Source organism: Ictidomys tridecemlineatus, chromosome 15 (assembly GCF_052094955.1).
Source record: "Ictidomys tridecemlineatus isolate mIctTri1 chromosome 15, mIctTri1.hap1, whole genome shotgun sequence".
Taxonomy (NCBI): domain Eukaryota; kingdom Metazoa; phylum Chordata; class Mammalia; order Rodentia; family Sciuridae; genus Ictidomys; species Ictidomys tridecemlineatus.
In genome coordinates, this window is record NC_135491.1 from 23,433,637 (window position 1) to 23,452,355 (window position 18,719).

Consider the following 18,719-nt stretch of genomic DNA (forward strand, 5'->3'; position numbering starts at 1 on the left):
ATGTGGGGTCTGGAGAAGAGGCAGGGTCTGGAGGGGGAGGCCTTAGCAAGAGGGTCCTGGAGGGGTGGCTTCTTGCTAATTAAACTTTGCACCAAAAGAAAAATGTGTGGCACTGGTAGCTCAGTGGTAGAGTGCTTGCCTAGCATGTGTGAGGCACTGGGTTTGATCCTCAGCACCACATGAAAATAAATAAAATAAATGTATTGTGCCCTTCTACAACTAAAAACATTTTTTAAACTACACTAAGCAAACATTAAAGAAAAAAATGTGGTTCATTATTAAAAATACAGGGGATGAATTTTTTAAAAATTCTGACTTTGTTAGAAGTAATATATTTAAACTTAAGCAGCCCAGAAGGCTAAGGCAGAAGGATCTTGAGTTCAAAACCACTCTCAGCAAAAGCAAGGCACGAAGCAACTCAGTGAAACCCTGTCTCTATAATACAAAATAGGCATCTTCAACACCAGGCATCTCCTTCAGGTTTCTCTGAGGAGAACGGAACCCCAGAAGTCCCTAGAGACACGACCCATGAGGCTCCCCAGACCAGGAGTCTTCCTCAGACCACTCTGAAGAGAAGAGAACCCCGGGCGTCCCTAGAGACGTGACCCAAGAGAGTCCCCACACTGGCGTATCCTCCAGACTGCTCTGAGAAGGGAACCCTGGGCCTACTTAGAGACATGACCTGTGAGGGTCCCCAACCCTGGCATCTCCCTCAGGAAACCCTGGAAACCCTAGAAACATGCCACATGAGGGTCCCCAAGATATGCGTCCCCCTCAGGCTGTTCTGAGGACAAAAGGACCCTAGGCATTCCTAGAGCCTTGACTCACGAAGTCTCTAAGCCAAGAGTCCGCTGAGGCTGCTCTGAGAAGGGAGCTCCAGGAGTCCCTGGAGGCATGACCCACCTGGGTGTCTCTCTCAATCTGCTCTGAGAAGGGAGCTCTGCCCCTCTCTGTGGAGTGACCCAACACTCCAGTGAGCTGGGGCTCTCCCGGGTTGGTCCTGAGTGGGAAGCCAGCTCTCCTCACTCTCAAGGAAGCAGCATTAAAAATGGTGGTGAGGCCCCACCCCTTCTTGACAGTCCTCACAACAGAGGATCCTGACAGCTGCTGGCACTGAGATTTGTGGGTAATATAGTCCTGTGTTTTTCCTACTCACTGCAGAAAATTCTGAAACTAAATTCCCCCTTAGGATTGTCGGTAATGCAGTTCAATGATTTGCACACTCACCACAGAGGATTCTGGGAGCTGCAGTCCCTCATGGTTCTAGATAATGCAGTCTAGGGTTTGCCTGCACACTCCTGCTGAGGATCACAGAAGGTGAAGACCCCATGATTTCCCTGGTACCCTAGATATTCTAGGTAGTCTGCTCTAACAATACAACTGTCACCACAGAAACCTCTGGGACTTACAGGGTTACAGGGTATGTAGGCATCCCCAGAGACTCTGAGCATTGAAGTCTGGCATTCTGCCCTTACAATTCTCACCCCAGAAGGTGTTGGGCAGAGCAGCCACCCAAAAGTAACTGGTAGTATAGTTTAATTTTTGTCAGTACACCCTCTCTGTAGAGGTTTCTGCAAGTTGCAGGTCCCCAAGAATTACGGGTAGAACAGTCTGTCATTTGACCTCACTGCAGAAGGCTCTGGTAACTGCAATAAAGATTCTGCAGTTACCCAGGATTCAGGTAGTACAATCCATCATAATCATTGCATCTCTCACCCTAGAGGCTCCTGAGAGCTTCCTGCTGCATTTTCATGAACCCTTACCCTCAGGCCCCAATGAGACTCCAGGCACTGGGCCCTCCCTGCACCATCTTGAGGGGGCATTTGTGTCCTCAGACACTCAAGCCACACAAAATACATTGACATACCATGATAATGAGCAGCCAAAGCCTCAGTAAGAAATACTGTTGTAAAATAAGTTCTGCTAAAATATTACCTGAGAAAGTAAAGAACATGGCAGAACCTCCTTCTCAGCATATCAGGCAGTACACAAGAAGCTTCTTTCTCATGTTTTCCTCACATGGACTTCAGACATCCTGAATCCACAGTGGAGTCTCCATGGGTAGGTGTCAGGGAGAAGGAAGCTTTGGTCCTCACCATAGACATATCCACCAGGCATCCCCAGACCATGGTATCTTTCTAGGTATGTTCCCAGGATAAAAAAAAAAAACCATTCTGTTCTACACTATATATAAAGCCCCTAGGAGTCCCTATATGTGGCGTCTCTCATATGGGTCCCCAGGAGAAGGAAGTTTGATTAGGGCACAGAACACAGCCCCCAAAAGCAGTTGTACAGAGAAGGTTGTTCTGAGTGTCCCCGCTGGCCACTGTGGGCAGTGCAGGATGCTGGGTGCTGGGTGTTCACTGTTCAGAGCTACACCCCCTTGTGCTAGGCACAGTGAAGCTTTGAAATTCATAGTTCTGACTATTCCAGGTCATGATTTTTGAAATCAAAAAGAAATAGAGCCCAGCATCCTACGTCTTGATCAGAATGGATGGAGATAGCAAGCAGCAAAGTACATGACCCATAGACAAAATTTCATTGATTTCCTATATTTCAGCCATCATGTAGGGGAAACAGTGAAATTTATAAACTGGAATAAGAAACATTTTAAAGCATTAATATTTAAAATAGAGACCCCAAATTTGAAGTACTTACATGTAAGTCTTAAAGTACAACCCTACTTTCAGAAAATCTTGAAATGTTTATAAAGATATCAAATGAAATTATAAATAAATGCAGAGATAGTCTTTGCTCAGGTCTCAATAATATAATTAAGATGAAATTATCTCAAACCTGATCTGAAGATTCAGTGCATTCCAGAAATTCCCAAGAAGCTGTTTATAAACCTAGACTAGACAGCACTGATGGCAAAAGAACACACTTCAAGAAGCCACACATAAGGATGCGAGAACCTAACAAAATACTCCCTAGACTTGAGTTTAAAATGGGAAACTGTAAAACTCCAGAAAATGTGCATGACCACATGTTTCATGATAAGGTTTTATATGTAGCCCCCGCAAAAAAATCCATAAAAGCTGGGGATGTGGCTCAGTATTTAGGCTCCTCTGGGTTCAATACCAGCTACCAAGCAAACAAACAATAACAATAAGAAATCCATGAAAGAAAACCTGATGTGGACTGTAGTAAATTTCTCTGTAAAAAAAAATCATATAAAGAAAATGAAAAAACAAGTCAAACACTGGGGGAATATTTGGAAGATATATGTCTAAAACAAATTTGTGTAAAAAAATATAGTGAGATATTCAACAATGAGACAACATAATTGGTAAAGACATGAACAGACAACTCACAAGAAATATATGACATGGCAAAGAAGCATAGAAATGATTCTTAGTATCACCTGTCATGAGGAAAGCACAAACTAAGACCCCAAGGTGCACTGCACAACTACCGAGCTGCTACGGTCTTTGCTAAGTGTAGTATCAACCAAGAGGATGATGAGCAGCCACAGGCACTCTTATGCATTGCTGTAAGAGCACACAACAGTTCAACACTATCAAAAAAACTAGGCATTTTCCCTAAAGTTAGACATGGTGTCACCACACAATCCTAAAAATATAGAAAACTTCCTCAAAAATGTATATCTAGGGCTGGGGATGTGGCTCAAGCGGTAGCGCGCTCACCTGGCATGCGTGCAGCCTGGGTTCGATACTCAGCACCACATACAAACAAAGATGTTGTGTCTATGGTTTGAATATTTGCCACCCATATTTTATGTCCCCAAAGCCCTGGATTCCAGAAAGTCCAGCGCTGAACAAACAACTCCTCATATTCTCTTTCAGCTCCCCTCTTACCATCCACACCTTGGAACAGCCAAAATATCTCTTTTAATCTCAGCAGGGAGAGTCCCTCAGGAATGTACAAAAGATGATACTCCACTTGGTCATGGTGTCTCACCTATGCCCACTGGGCCCAGCTGGCCCTTTGAGGGAGTGAGCATAGAACAAGCTTGGAGTAATCCAAGAGAAAGTCAGATAGGTGGAAGGGAAGGGGGGCTGGCAGTCAGTATACTGAGAGTAGACACCTTTCCCCATAGGGGCTGAGCACAGAAAATAAGGAGGGGCTTCCTGCCTCCATCCAGATGACCTCTGGACACTGCGCAGGTACCCCTTCCCAGGAGGTCCTGTCCTAGTCAAGGGTCAGCTGCAGGGTGGTGCCTGATTCTAATCCCAGCAGCTTAGGAGGCTGAGATTGCAAGTTCAAAGTCAGCCTCAGCAATTTAGCAAGGCCCTGAGCAACTCAGTGAGATCCTGTCTTTAAATAAAATATTTTAAAAGGCTGAGGATGTGACTCAGTGGTTAAGTACCTCTGGGTTCAATTTCTGGCACAAAAAAGAAAGAAAAATTAAATCTTTGAGCCTGAAACTAGGGTGGTTTTGCCAATTCCTGAGATGCACTCAAGTCTTCTTTCCTATTGTCTCTGGGCAAAGTATTTAGCAACTCTTTAGTGGTCATGATGTTTTAACAATCACACCTTCCTAAGCTCCAGTTTGACTCACACATTTAATTTGACTCTGAACAAATTAAAAGGTGTTCTTTTTTTAAGATGGACACAATATCTTTATTTTATTTTATTATGTTATGTGGTGCTGAGAATCAAACCCAGTGCCTCACATGTGCAAGGCAAATGCTCTACCACTGAGGTATAAATCCAACCCCTACAGATCATATTACTATTAAAGGCCATGTGGCAGCTACTACATTTGTAATAGAGGCAAAATATGGTTATCACATTAGTATTAAAGGCCATAGGACATATATTATGTGTATATATATATATATATACATATATAAATATGGTATAGTATGAATAGTTCATTTACATTAAAGACCACAGGGCATCCATCGTATTAGTTTTAGAATCTATAATACAGAGAGTATATTAAGGACAAGACAGCTATTACATTTGTTTTACATGCTATAGTATGGATATCACATTATTTTTTTTTCGGTGGTGCTGGGGATCGATGGATATCACATTATTATATTTTTAAGATTTTTAGGTTTTAATGAACTTATTTATTTATTTATTTATTTATTTATATGTGGTGTTGAGGAATGAATCCAGCACCTCACACATGCTAGGAAAACACTCTACTACTGAGCTACAACCCCAGCCCCTGAATATCACATTATTATTAAAGACCATAGGGAAGCTATTATGTCATTCTTACATGGTATAATATCAACATCATATTAATATAAAGGGCACTAGGACATGTATTTGATTAATTTTATTATTTTTAGCTGCAATAGTACATATATTAGTATTAAAGGCCTCAGGGAAGCTATTAATTTTTTATGTTAAATATGAATATTACATTAATATAAAAAACATGATGCTACAATATTAATGTTAAAACAATTAAAGGCAAAAAGGTAGTTGTATTTAGTTTTAGATGCTATACTAGGATATCACAGTAATATTAAAGGCCACAGTATAGCTATTATATTAGCTTTAGATGCTATAGTATGGGTATTATAATAGTATTAAAGACCACAGAGCAGCAATATGATATGAATATCATAACAGTACAAAGGTAAGTACAATTGCTTTAGCTTTAGATTATATAATGTGAATAATATATTAATTTTAATCAACAATGGACTGCCAGTATATTAGTTTTGAATGCCATAGTATGATATCATATTAGCATCAAAGGCCACAGAATAGATATTACCTTCAGATCAATAGTATGAATATCATAGAAATATTAAAAGTGACAGTGCAGCTATTAAATCAATTTCAGAAGGCATACTATGAATATAATAATAGTATTAGAGGCTATAAGGCACCTGTTGTTTTAGTAAGGATTCTACACTAGGGATATATATTAGCATAAAACACCACTGTGTAGTTTTTTAAATTATTTTTAGATGCTACAATATGGATATTATATTACTATTAAAGGCAATAAGACAGCTCTTATATGAGTTTTAGATGCCACATGTATATCACGATAGAATTAAAAGCCACAGGCTGCTATTATATCAGTTTTCAATGCAATGCTATGGTTACATTAATACAAAAGGCCACAGAGAAGCTATAATGTTCATTTTCAATACTATATTATAGATATAATAATAGTATTAAATACCATTATGCAGCTATTATATTTTATTTATTTATTTATCTATCTATCTATCTATCAAACAGGGATTGAACTCGGGGGCACTTGACCACTGAGCAACATCATCAGCCCTATTTTGTAGTTTGTTTAGAGACAGGGTCTCACTGAGTTGCTTAAAGACTCACAGTGGCTGAGGCTGGCTTTGAACTCACAATTCTCCTGTCTCAGCCTCCCAAACCACTGGGATTACAGGCATGTGCCACTGCGCCTTGCTTATAATGTTTTTAAATGCTTTAGTAAGGATGGCATATGTTTTTAAATGCTTTAATAAGGATATCATATTAGCTATGAAATGCACATTGCAGATATTATATCAGCTTTGGACACTATATTATGGATATCATATTAATATTAAAGGCAGCTATCATATCAATTTTAGATGCTGTAATAAGAATGTCGTATTACTAATAAAGCCACAGGGAAGCTACTCTATCAGTTTTTAATGATCTAACATGAATATAATATCAGTTTTAAAGACCACATGGTAGCTATTATATCACTTTTAGATGTAATTGTAAGAATATTACATTAGCATGAAAAGCTATAGAGATGTTATACTAGATTGAGATGCTATGGTAAAAATATAGAAATTAAAGGTCTTAAGAGAACAATTATATTAGTTCAGATTCTATAATATGAATATCATAACAGTACAAAGGTAAGAGGACTGCTTTTAGATCATTAACAGATGCTATGATATGGATATCATATTAGTACTAAAGGCCATAGGGCAGGAATTATATCCATATAATTGCTATAAATGAATATTATGTATAATATTAAAAAGCCACAGGAGAATTATTATTTTAGTATTAGGGGTCACAGTATTGATACTGAATTAGTATTAAAGGCCATAGGGAATGTATTATATTAGCATTAGATGCTATTGAATGGATATTAATATGAACAGCCACAAAGAGCTATAATATTCCATTAGCAGGCCACAGTATGGATAAAATATTAATGGAAAATACACAGGATGCACAGGGATGCTCTTTCAGTACTTTGAGATGTTGTAGAATACATATGACATTAATATTAAAGCTCCAAAGTTCAGTTATTATGTTAGTTTTATATGCTATGCGATGAATATCCTATTAGCATAAGGAATTATATTAGGTTAGGTACTATACTTTGGATAAGAGATTACTATTTTTTCTTAGAGAGAGAAAGAGAGAGAGAGAGAGAATTTTTTAATATTTCTTTTTCACTTTTCAGTGGACACAACATGTTTATTTTATGTGGTGCTGAGGATCGAACCCACTGCATGCCAGGTCAGCGCATTACCACTTGAGCCACATCCCCAGCCCAACAGATTACTATTAAATGCCAGAGGTCAGCTATTATGTTAACTTTATATGCTATCATATGGATATGCTATATTATAGGGTTTATTGCTATCATATGGATATTTTACTTAAAATGACAAGAGGGCTATTTCATTAGTTTTAGAGGGCATAATATGGATAAAATATTAATGTTAAATGCCACAGTCTAGCAATTATATTAGTTTTAGGAGATATACTTTGGGTATATTACCTATAAGGGCCACAGGGCTAATATTTTATCAGTTTTAGATTCTATTATGGGTATCATATAGACATTAAGGCCAAAGAGCAAGTAGTATATCAAGTTAAGATGCTATAATAAGGATGTCTATTGATATTAAAGGATACAGAGCAGCTATTATATCAATTTTAGATGCAATGGTATGTATTACATTAGCTTTAAGGGCCACAGGGAAGATATTATATTAGCTCGAAATGCTATAATATGGATATTACTTTAGTATAACGGGCTATGGGGAGGCTATAATGTTCTTTTGGACATTATGGCATGAATATTATATTAACATTAAATGTCACAGGGAAAATATTATATATCAGTTTTAGATGTTACACTCTTAATATCATATTAGCATTAAAGGCATCAGGGCAACTATTGTATTTATTTTAGATCTATGACATGTATATTATTATTTCTGTCATCTTTTTTGCTGCTTTGACCAAAGGACCTGACAAGAACAATTTTAAAGGAGGAAAAGTTCATTTAGGGGCTCACAGTTTCAGAGATCTCAGCCAATAGATGGCCAACTCTATTCCTTGGGGCTTAAGGTGGGGCAGAAGAGAGTGGTGAAGGAAAGTGGTGATCAGGAAGCAGAGAACCTAAGCTCAGCTCACCAAATATGTACCCCAAAGGCACAGCCTCAATGACCCACCTCCTCCAGCTACACACTATCAGCCTGCAGTTACCACTCAGTTAATTCCTGTCAGAGGATTACTAATCTGGGTTAAGGCTCTCATAACCCATCATTTCACCTTTAAACTTCCTTACATTGTCTCACACATGAGCATATCCAAACCAATTATTTGGTATTAAGGCCACAGTGTATCTATTATTTTAAATGCTGCAGTATGGATATTATATTAATATTAAAGGCCACAGGTAGCTAATATATTTCATTAGCTTTGGATACTATAGGATGGATATCAGAAATATCAAAGGCCACAGGACAACTATTGCATCAGTTTCAGATGTTCCAATATAAATATCATATTAGAATTAAACACTCCAGGTCAATAATTATGTACTATTAGATACTCAAGTATGAATATCATGTTAGCATTAAAGTCAACATGGCAGTATATTGATTTTAATACTATCCTATAAATATCATATTAGTTTTATGGCCACAAAGCTGATATTATATTAGTTTAAGGTGATACAATATCATATTAATACTATAGGACCTATTTACCATTTTTATATGAAGCACATATTTATCAGTTTTAGATTTATAATATGGATATTAAATGAATATTAAATTTCATAAGAAACTTATTAAATTAGCTTCACAGGTTAGAGGAATGATATAACATTAATATTATAGGCCACAGGACATGTATTACACCAGTTTTGGAGGCTATAATATTAGTATCAAAAGCTACAGGGGAGCTATTAGTTTAACATGCTTTAGCATGAATGTCACTTAGTATGAAATTCTATTGCACAGCTACTTAAATGTTTTAGATATTATAGTTTGCATCTATTAGTAATAAAGACCTCTGATATCATTTTTTGCTATAATATGAAATCCTATTAATATTAAAGGCCACAGAACAGTTATTTAAGCAGGTTTCCATGCTATAGTATGAATAACAAACCAGTAATAAAGGCCACAAAACAGCTATTATATTAAATTTAGAGGTCACAGTATGAATATTATGATATTAAAGTCTAGAGGACAGCTATCATATTAGTTTTGGATGCTATACTATCAATATTAAAGGACACAAGGAAGTTATTACATTAGTGTTTCATGGTATATTATATCAGCACTAAAGGCCACAGAACAGTTATTACTTTAGTTTTAAAGAGCACAATATGTTTATCATATTACATATCATATTAAAGGGCCCAGGCAGCTACTATATTAAGTTTAGGAGCTACAGTATGGATATCATATTAGTATTAAAGTCCACAAGGTATCTATTATACTAGTTTTAAATCCAACACTATGGATATAATATGCGTCCTAAGGACACAGGACATATGTAATATTAATTGAAGATGCAATGTTATGGATATAATATTAATATTTAAAGCCAGAAATCATCTGTTATGTAATATATGCTATTATAGGGATATTATATTAAGATTAAAAGACATAAATCATCTATTATGTTAGCTTGAGTTGCAGTAGCATGGATATCATATTGGTATTTAAAGCCACAGTGCCACTATTTTATTAGTATTGGATATACTGTAGCACAGATATCATATTAATATAAAAGCCACTGGGAAGCTATTATATCAATTTTGATGCTATACTATAAAAATTGTAATAGTTTTAAAGTTACAGGGCAGCTACTATATTACTTTTAGATGATAAATTAGCTATTATATCAGTTTCAGAGGCTACAATACAAATATGTTAGTATTAAAGTGAACAAGTTAGATATTATATTGGCTTATAAATGTCATAGGGAAGCTACTAAATTAGTTCAATATGCTATAATATTGACATTGCATTGATATGGAAGACCACAATTCAGCTATTGTATCAGCTTTAAATACTGTAGTATGAATACCTATTAGCATTAAAGGCCACAGGGCACTATTATTCTAGTTTCAGAAGCTTTGGTATGGATATTCTATGGCTATTGTAGATTACATGCAGCCATTTCATCAGAATTAGATGAACAGTATAGATATTTTATTAATATTAAAGTTTTATATTCCGTTATAATTATTATATTACTATGAAATTCTACAACGCTGCTATATTATCAGTTTTGGTGCATCACTTGAACCTATTACTTTAATTTCAGAGGGCACAGATTTTATCTAAATATTAAAGGAATGCCTCCAGTGCTCCTCGAACCACACTTTACCTACCTACAATTATTAAGTTTTCCTTATGGGTGAATTAACATGTTGATCAGTTTAAGGCTGTCACTATCCAATCATTTCACCTGAAAACTTTCTTGCATTTTCATATCTAAACCATAGTATTCTGACCCTGGCACAGAAAAGCTCAGGTCCACTCACAATGCAAAATATTTGAGTCCATTTCCAAGAAACAATATTTTCTCATATTCTCATTCTCTCCCTCCCTCCCCTCCCTCCCTCCCTCCCTTTCTCTCTCTCTCTCTCTCTCTCTCTCTCTCTCTCTCTCTCTCTCTCTCTCTCTCTCTCCTTTTATTACCAGGGGTCAAACCCAGGGCTTTGTGGTAGCAAGGCAGATGCTTGGCCACTGAGCTACATCCCAGCCCAAGAGTCCAGCATACTCAAAAGGCCAAGTCCAAAGTCTCTTCTGAGATTCAAGGCAAATTCTCTGCAATGAGCTCCCATAAAAATCAAAAGCAAATTACATAAAAATCAACAAATAACAGCACAGGGTCTTTTAAAGAAGGGGTGATGTCAAGGAGAGATAGATGAGGATGGTGGAAACATAAGGTTAAGAGAATAATTATATAAAATAAGCCCACTGTACTGACTCCCCACATGCTTTCTTTGCAAAAAAGCAATCTGCCTGCAACACTGCCTAGCCTGGAGGGACCAGATTTGTCACATTCCTGCTTCTTCCTGCCCTTAGGCACATATGTGGGGGGTCTGGGGTATATTAAAGGGCAAGACACACCCATCCCCACAGACATTCAACTCTGAGCTCCCTTCTCTTTGGAGAAGTCTATCTTCATTTCTTTCTTAAATAAAACTTGGTTGCTATGCTTACCTAAGCATTTCACGGGTGTTCTTCAACATCAGGGAAACAAGGACCTGTTCTTGATCTCCAAGACTGGTATCAGTGGGACCAAACAAACACTAACACTCAATTGGGCACATAAAACCTATAGTTCCACAACCAGCATCTGAGGCACATGGCATGGTGATGTTCTCTCCAAAAGGGCTTGTGCAGCTCTTCCCTATGGCTTTGCTGGTTGCAACCCACAAGACTCTCTCAGCTTATACATCTGTTTGATTCCCACAGCTTTCCTTGGCAGACTCTCCATGGTACTGGAATCTCTTAATCTTGGGGGTCTCCACTACAGTTCCAGCTGCCTTCTCACTTCATACATCACACTCTCAGAGGCTGCCCACAGCAACTAACCATTTTCCTGGCCTCCCAGGTTTTCCTTTGAAATCCCAGTGAAAGCCTCCATAACTCCCTAACTCCAATTTCCCCCAATTAAAAAAAAAGAAGATAATAGAAAAAGCACCATGTGGTTGATGCCAAGTTCTTTTACCATCTCAACCAGTAGGCAAGATTTCTATGACTATGGCTGTAGTTTCCTCTGAGTGCCTGGCATGGTGAAACAACTTCCCAACCCTCTTGTTCAAGCAGGTGCACAAATGGTCTCAAAGAATTTTTACTTTTATAACCTTGGGCCAGAGATAGGTGAGATCTTTTCAATTCCTAAGATGCCCACAAGCCATCTTTTATATTGTCTCTGGGTAAAGTAATTTAGCATCTCTGCAGTGGTGGTAATGTCCTGAACAATAACAACTTCCTTCATCCCAGGTTTACATTTTTCTGGGCAAACTGGAAATTGGACCAGAACCCCTCATTAAGCTCCACCTGCAACTTACTAAACCTTTCCCAGCTTTATCTCTAAATATTTCAAACTTTCTCCCCCAACAAACCATCTGTAAAGACTACTGAATCATATAGATTATTCATAGCAAAAACCCACTCACTGATTTAGTCAGCTTTTTCACCACTGTGACCAAAAGATCTGACAAGAAAACATTTAAAAAGGAAAAGCTTATTTACTGTTCATGGTTTCAGAGGTCTCACTCCAAAGACACACAACTCAATTGCTCATTAAAAAAAAAATTTAGTAATCAATGGACTTTTATTTATTTATATGCAGTGCTGAGAATTGAGCCCAGTGCCTCACACATGCTAGGCAAGCACTCTACCACTGAGCTCTTGGTCCAAATTGAAGCAGAACATCATTGCCAAAACTGTAGAGAAGAAAAGCTGGCAAACAATAAGGAGGGGGGGGGAGCATGAGCGCTCTTCTCCCCAGGGACAAAATATTAACCTCAAAGGACTGCCACCATTTACCCACCTTGTCCAGTTACCACCCAGTTAATCCCTATCAGTGGATAATTAGATTAATGCTTTCATTAAGTTGGTGCACTGATGTAGGTTAATGCTCTCAGGATCCAGTCATTACACATTTAAATTTCATCTCATTGACTCACATGAGTTTTTTAAAGGATAACTCATATCTAAACCATAATAGCTATGGATACCATAAAAACATGAAAGGACACAGGGCAGCTATTATATTAGCCTTAGGTGCTACACTATGGATATCATATTAGTATTAAAGATCACAGGGAGATACTATTTTGCTTTAGATGTTATAGTATGTATATTATATTTGGATTAGAGACCACAGGGTAGCTATTATATTAGTTTTTGATGTCATGTTATGAATATTATTTTAGTATTAGAGGCCATGATGTGGACATTATATGTTTGCTCCTCATGCTTCCCACCATCCCCTCACCGGCTGCCAGAGCTGCCAGAAGCTTCTGAGCCGTCTCTCTGAGGCTGCTCTGAGGAAAAGGGAATCACAAGTGTCCCTCCAGACATGACCCATGAGGGTCCCCATGCTACGCATCTCCTCAGGCTGCTCTGAGCAGAAAACCCCAGGCTCCTCTAAAAATATAACCCATGAGGGTCCCCAAGCCAGGCATCTCCCCCAGGCTACTCAGAGGAGAAGGAAACCCCAGGCATCCAAAGAGACATAAACCACGAGGGTCCACACACCAGGCATCTCCCTCAGGCCACTCTGAGGGGAAGAAAACCCAGGGCCTACATAGAGTTGCGACCCACAAGGCTCCCCACATCTGGCGTCTCCCTCAGGCCAATGTGAGGAGAAGGGAGCCCCAGGCATCCCTAAAACAGGACTCACAAAAGTCCCTAAGCCAAGACCACAACCTGGGTCTCTCTCAATCTGCTCTGAGAAGGGAGCTCTGCCCCTCCATGTGGAGTGGCCCAACACTCCCAGGAATGGGGCTCTCCCGGGTTGGTCCTGAGGGAGAAGCAGGCTCCTCACTTTCAAAAAGGCGGCATTAAAGATGGCGGCGAGGCCCCACCCCTGATTGACCATGCACAGCAACCCTTTGGCCAAGCACAGCAACCCTGGCAACCGCCCCAGGCAGCTCTGAGGAGAAGGGAACCCAGGGCTACTTAGAGACGTGACCCAAGAGGCTCCCCAGGCCTGGCATATCCCTCGGGCTGCAGTAAGGATGAGGCTGCCCCACAGTGTCCCTAGAATGTGACCCACGAGGGTCTCCAAACCAGGCGTCTCCCTCAGGCTGCTCTGAGGAGAATGGAACCCCAGGCATCCCTAGAGACACGACTCACAAAAGTCCCTCAGTCAGGAGTCCACTGAGACTGCTCTGAGGAGAAGGGAGTTCCGAGGGTCCCTGGAGGCATGACCCATGAGAGTCCCCAACCTGGGTGTCTCTCTCAATCTGCTCTGAGAAGGGAGCTCTGCCCCTCCCTGTGGAGTGACCCAACACTCCGAGGACTGGGGCTCTCCTGGATTGGTCCTGAGGGGGAAGCCAGCTCCTCACTCTCAAGGAGGCGGCCTTAAAGATGGCGCTGAGGCCCCGCCCCTGGTTGGCCATGCCCCCTTCGGCCACGCACAGCAACCCTAGCGCCCAGCAACCCTGGCATCTGCCCCAGGCCGCTCTGAGGAGAAGGGAACCCCCAGCCTAATTAGAGACATGACCCACGAGGCTCCCCAGGCCTGGCATCTCCCTCAGGCTGCTGTAAGGATGAGGGAGCCCCCCAGTGTCCCTAGAATGTGACCCAAAATGGTCCTCACACCAGGCATCTACCTCAGGCTGCTCTGAGGAGAACAGAATCCTGGGAGTCCCTAAAGACATGACCCAAGAGGGTGCCCGCACAAGGCATCTCCCTCAGGCCACTCTGAGTTGAAGGGAGCCCCAGGCACCCCTAGAGACGTGGCCCACGAGGGTCCCCACACCAAGTGTCTCTCTCAGGCTGCTGAGGAGAAGGAAACCCCAGGCATCCCTAGAGACACAACTCACGAAAGTCCCTAAGTCAAGAATCAACACTGAGGCTGCTCTGAGGAGAAGGGAGCTCCGTGAGTCCCTGGAGGCATGACCCACGAGCGTCCACAACCTGGGTCTCTCTCAATCTGCTCTGAGAAGGGAGCTCTGCCACTCGCTGTGGAGTGACCCAACACTCCGAGGACTGGGGCTCTCCCGGGTTGGTCCTGAGGGGGAAGTCAGCTCCTCACTCTCAAGAGGCAGCATTAAAGATGGCGGCAAGGCCCTGCCCCTTCTTGACCACGCCCCTTTGGCCAAGCACTGTGCAGGGGCTCCTCCCAGCTCAAAGGCGGGGCCTCTCCTGGCTCCCTGGTGAATGTCAGCACCTTCTTCCACCCTCAACAGTTAATGAATAAAATATGTTCCCACTGCTCTATCTAGCTGTGGACCTGAGGAGTGGAATCTCAGAAGAGGAAAAATGGAGTCCAGGAGAACCCCTTACTGCACTCCACCAGGCCAAGGGCTGCAGCAGCCTGAGACAGGCAGGCAGAGGCACAGAGGGAGGCAGCTACAGGGAGTCTAGACCCTCAGCCCAAGGGCAGAGGCCAGAAACAGACCACCTCAGAGGCTTCGAGGACATGTAGTCTTTGAGACAGAGTGACCTTAGCCAGGGACTGCTCCAATTCAGAATCTATCTAGCTGTGGACCTGAGGAGTGGAATCTCAGAAGAGGAAAAATGGAGTCCAGGAGAACCCCTCACTGCACTCCACCAGGCCAAGGGCTGCAGCAGCCTGAGACAGGCAGGCAGAAGCACAGAGGGAGGCAGCTACAGGGAGTCTAGACCCTCAGCCCAAGGGCAGAGGCCAGAAACAGACCACCTCAGAGGCTTCGAGGACATGTAGTCTTTGAGACAGAGTGACCTTAGCCAGGGACTGCTCCAATTCAGAATCAGGGGTTTTAAGAAAACCTGTTAATTCCCAGCCCAAGGTGATCACTGTGGGAGGGTAGAAGAACCTGAGCTCAGACCAAATTCCCAGTAGCCTATGAGAGCATTCTAGATCATTCAATCTGTCCTGCCTATCCAGCTCTCACCATGGATGCCTCTGGGAGCTTCAGGCGACACAGATTCAGGGTTCTCAGGGTTTCTGGACAGTGTAGTCTGGTGCTCTGCTCACACAGTCTTTGCCCTTCAGGACCATGGAAGCTGTGTGCCATGTGCTGGCCCAGACACCCTGGAGAACCCTGGCAGTGGACTCTGGTGTTCTACCCATGCAGCCCTCACCACAGAAGCCTAGGGGTTGCAAGTAGCACATTCATCCTCATACCACCAGAATTCTGGGTGGTGCAGTCTTGTATTCCACATTGCAGCCCAGCTGCAGAGGTCTCTGTGAGCTGCAGGCTCCTCAGGCACCCCTAGTGATTCTGAACAGTGTAGCCTGGCATTCTGCCCACTCAGCCCTCACTCCAGAAGTCTATGGGGGCTTCAAATAGCACATTCAACATCATACCCCCACCTAGGATTCTGGGTAATGCAATCCAGTCTTCTACAATGCAGCCCCCACTGCAGAGGTCTCTAGAAATTGCAGGCTACACAGTCACTCAGGCATCCCTAGGGATTCTACACAGTGTATTCTGGTGTTCTGCCCATGCAGCAGCACTACAGTGGATTCTGGGAGCTGCAAGCCCCCAAGGATCATGGGTATTATAGCCTGGTGCTATGTTCAACTGTACAGTGACTACCTAGAGCTCAGAGCCTCCAGGAATTCTGAGTATTGTAGTCAGTTCTACTCAGTCAGCTCTGACCACAGAGGTCACTGAGAGCTGTGGGCCATTGATTATTCTGGGTGGTGCAATCCATCCTACCTAAGTGGACTTCACCCCCATCATGGCTCTGGGATCTGTGTAGCATAAGCCTACCTAGACACCCCTGAGAAGTTTGTGTAGTGCAATACAAAGTTTGCCCCGGCAGTATTCAAAAGGAAGGTGTCTGGGAGTTGCAGGCCCCCAGGGATTCGGGATAGCATAGTCTTGCCCTGTACCTCCATAGCCCTCACTGTGGAAGCCTCTGAGAGTTCCAGGCCACATGGACACGGGCACCTCCAAGAATTCTAGGTAGTATAGTTCAGCTCCCTACCCTGAAGCCCTCACTATTGCACATCCTGGGAACTGCGATTCCTCCTGAGGATTCTGGATAAGGTAGTCCACTGTTTTGTCTACATGCCCCTACTGCAAGGGCCATGAGAACTGAAGGCCACATGCTTGCCTTGGTACTGAAGACCTCACTGTGGAAGCCTCCTGGAATTGCAGGAAACACATTCACTAGTGTGTCCCCAGGAATTGTAGGTAGTGTAGTCTGACGTGCATAATGCACAGTTCTCACTTGGGAGGCCTCTGGGAGTTGCAGGCTGCATACTCACCTGGGTAACACACCCCACCAAGGATTCTGGATACTGTAGTTAAGCTCTGAGTCCAACAGTCCTCACAACAGAGGATCCTGAGAGCTGCTGGCACCGAGATTTGTGGGTAATTTAGTTCTGTGTTTTTCCTACTCACTGCAGAAAATTCTGAAACTAAAGTTTTCCCTTAGGATTGTGGGTAATGCAGTTCAGTGGTTTGCCCACTCAAAACAGAGGATTCTGGAAGCTGCAGTCCCTGAGGTTCTGGATAATGCAGTCTAGTGTTTGGCCTGCACATTCCTGCTGAGGATCACAGGAGCTGAAGACCCCATGCTTTCCCTGGGACCCTGGAGATTCTAGGAAGTGAGCTCTACCAACAAAACCATCACCACCAACTCCTCTGGGACTTACAGGGTTACAGGGTATGCAGGCATCCCCAGAGATTCTGAGCATTGAAGTCTGGTATTCTGCCCTTACAATTCTCACCCCCAGAGGCTCCTGGGCAGAGCAGGCACCCAAAAGTAATTGGCAGCATAGTTTGATTTTTTGTCAGTACAGCCCTCTCTGCAGAGGTCTCTGGAAGTTGCAGGTCCCCAAGAATTGTGGGTAGCACGGCCTGTCATTTGACCATGCTGCCCTCCCTGCAGAAGGCTCTGGTAACTGCAATGAGGATTCTACAGTTACCCAGGATTCTGGGTAGTGCGATCCATCATAATTTTTGCATCTCTCAACCTAGAGGCTCCTGAGAGCTTCTTGCTGCATTTTCATGAGCCCTTACCCTCAGGTCCCAATGAGACTCCAGGCACTGGGCCCTCCCTGCACCATCTTGAGGGGGCATTTGTGTCCTCAGACACTCAAGCCACACAAAATACATTGACATACTCATGATAATGAGCAGCAAAAGCCTCAGTAAGAAATACTGTTGTAAAATAAGTTCTCGTAAAATATTACCTGAGAAAGTAAAGAACATGGCAGAACTTACTTCTCAGCACACCAGGCAGTGCACAGGAAGATTCTTCCTCATGTTTTCCTCACATGGACCTCAGTCATCCTGAATCCATAGTCTCCATGGGTAGGTGCCAAGGAGAAGGAAGCTCTGGTCCTCACCATAGATATATCCACCAGGCATCCCCAGGCCATGGTATTTTTCTAGGTGTGTCCCCAGGATTTAAAAAAAAAATAAAAAATAAAATTGGTCTACGCCTTAGATAGAGCCCATAGGAGTCCCTAGATGTGGCATCTCTCAGGTGGGTCCCCATGAGAAGAAAGTTTGATTAGAGCACAGAACACAGCACCCAAAAACAATTGATCAGAGAAAGTGGCCCCCTGCTAGCCACTGTAGACAGTGCAGGATGCTGGGTGTTCACTGTTCAGAGCTGCACCCCCTTGTGCTAGGCACAGTGAAGCTCTAAAATTCATACTTCTGACTATCCCAGGTCATGATTTTAGAAATCAAAAAGAAATAGAGCCTATCATCCTATGTCTTGATCAGAATGAATAGAGATAGCAAGCAGCAAAATACATAGCCCATAGACAAAATTCCATTGATTTTAGCAATCATGTAGAGGAAACAGTGAAATTTATAAACTGGAATAAGAAAAATTTTAAAACATTAATATTTCAAATAGAGA

At 42.1% G+C, this 18,719-nt stretch overlaps 1 long non-coding RNA gene across 1 annotated transcript in view; it reads right to left on the reverse strand.

The window, feature by feature from the left end:
• Positions 1-18,266, reverse strand: part of LOC144371055 (uncharacterized) — a 36,270-nt gene extending 18,004 nt beyond the window's left edge. The window contains exon 1 of the long non-coding RNA XR_013431216.1: positions 18,071-18,266. This is a non-coding gene — a long non-coding RNA (uncharacterized LOC144371055). The remainder of the gene's footprint in view (positions 1-18,070) is intronic.
• Between the last annotated feature and the right edge of the window lie 453 nt (positions 18,267-18,719).